This window comes from Spermophilus citellus (assembly GCF_964194105.1).
Source record: "Spermophilus citellus genome assembly, chromosome: 7".
In the NCBI taxonomy this organism is placed as follows: domain Eukaryota; kingdom Metazoa; phylum Chordata; class Mammalia; order Rodentia; family Sciuridae; genus Spermophilus; species Spermophilus citellus.
In genome coordinates this window covers 53,016,893-53,019,097 of record NC_138188.1, presented here as the reverse complement: position 1 = coordinate 53,019,097, position 2,205 = coordinate 53,016,893, and positions in this window count along the sequence as shown.

Sequence of the window (2,205 nt, the reverse complement as noted above, 5' to 3'; positions counted from 1 at the left end):
ATTCTTGCTTTGCAAGAAAAACAAGATACAGTATGTGCTCATGCTGTAAGATGCCTGGATTAATTTGGAAGATTCTATGGTAGGTGCTGGGGTTGTGGATCAGTGGTAGAACACTGGTCTAGCATATGTGAGGCATTGGGTTTGATCCTCAGCACCACATAAAAATAAATAAATAAAATAAAGGTATTGTATCCATCTATGACTTAAAAAAATTAAAACAAAAGAATCTATGGGAGCTTAAGTAGAAAACAAAAACTTTTCATTCTAAGAAGGTATTTTTTCTTTTTCTTTTATAATATATTCTGGACAAATTTTTAACTGATTTTCTAAACCTTTATCAAAATATATCAGTCTATTATGTCAGTTTTGCTTTTATACATCAACATTAAATTCTTTGTAGTAAAATAGAGAACAAATCTGAACTATAAACATATTCCTTATTTTTTCTTTTTCCACAATCTGAAACAAAAATTATTTTAAACAGAAAATTATGAGAAATTTAAAGGATGATAAAATTATTTATTCATAAAACCACTTACTAATATTTACAACACATGTAGGCAATCATTTAATAAGTATATTTTGGTATGTTTTAAGTTTTCTAACTAGAGACCCTTCTTCCTTATTATCTTTCAAACCAAATAATATTTCATGTTGGTGTAGAGAAAGAATATGGATGAGCAAAACTTCAGTAAATTTTATCGAGTTTCTTTGTACATTTTTGGTATTTTTGATTAAAATAGCTTAAATTCTTGCATATGAAATAGGTCTTGATATATTTTTATTCCTCAGTCTTACAAACTAATAGCAAATGTAACATGACAAGTCATACTTTTGATCAAAACTCATCAGATGAGAACTCCAATTCACTATGTGTTGACTAAAAATTAAAATCATTTCCTTAGGAAATAAAATTAGATGACAATAAATACAAATATGACAAAATAAATATGACAAAACAATATAACCCATAGAACAATGTATCATACATACAAATTATTGAGAGTTTTGAAAATTTTCCACATTATTTAATAGTTACTGGAAAGTGTCCATTATGTTTGACCTTGATGAATTTTTTCTTTTTCTCAAAAAAGTCTATGAATATGAAATGAATAGGCCACTTGTATACTTCCACCATGTCTGTGATATTCCCAAAGTGTATATAAGTGGGTTTCTAGTTATATTAAGGATTTTCTACAAAAGTTTGAAAGAATCACCAAGTATTTTCGTTCAGTTCCACCACAAGTGGTCAACCAAAGCTAATCATGTGCCAGGCAGAGGACCATGTGCTGTTTACAGAACTGTTTCAATGGACTGTCCATGTGTCATGTGTCACATCTGTCAGCCTTGGTCTATTTTTTTCCAATTCTTGACTAATTCAACCATCCATTACCTTCCCCTGTGTCACACTTTAATTATAATTAAGTAGTGAAGTATTTAACGTACTTTGTCCCAAACTTTCTCATTTTATACATGTAAAACTGATGTCAAAAAACATTGTCATTTCTCTTTTAATGTCAAACCTAGAAGAGTTGAAATAATAATAAACACATATAAGCTTCACCGATTTACATTTCGACAGCTTTTGTTCTCTCTTTCTGATGACACACGTGTGTGTGTGTGTGGGGGGGGGGTTCCTGTGGAACTTTCTGTTCCATGACTCGGTACTTCACCTCATGGGTTTTGGAACACACCTCCTAACAAGGATAGGTGACGTAGATCAGTGAGACGGTGTAAATCTTGCATTAATTAGGAATCACAAAAAGTTGCATTGCTCCCTCTGGTTGATCCTAAATTAGATCTCTCCATTAAATAGTAATTTCAAGATCTCCCTGCAATAAAGGTTCATTTTACATTTATAATTTTAAAGTTGTCTGTGGGTGATATTTTAAATCTGTGTAGGTATTTTGTCCTTTAGAAATGTTCACTACCTGGTTTGCATACTGAGATACCCTGGTCTCCACTACATCTTACATTGACGGTGACATAGTGGCAATTTTCCAACCCCATCCCTCCTTGCAGGTGTATTGCTAGCATTCTTCTCTGCGGATGACAGCTCCCCTTTTGCAGGCCTCCTCATTTCCTTTCCTTTCTCAACCTTTTCGGGAACCACTAGGTCAAGTTGTCCAGAGATCTCCTCCATCTCACACTCTTACCTTCAACCTGGAAAATGCTCTAGTCTTGAGTCATGCACCAACCAACATC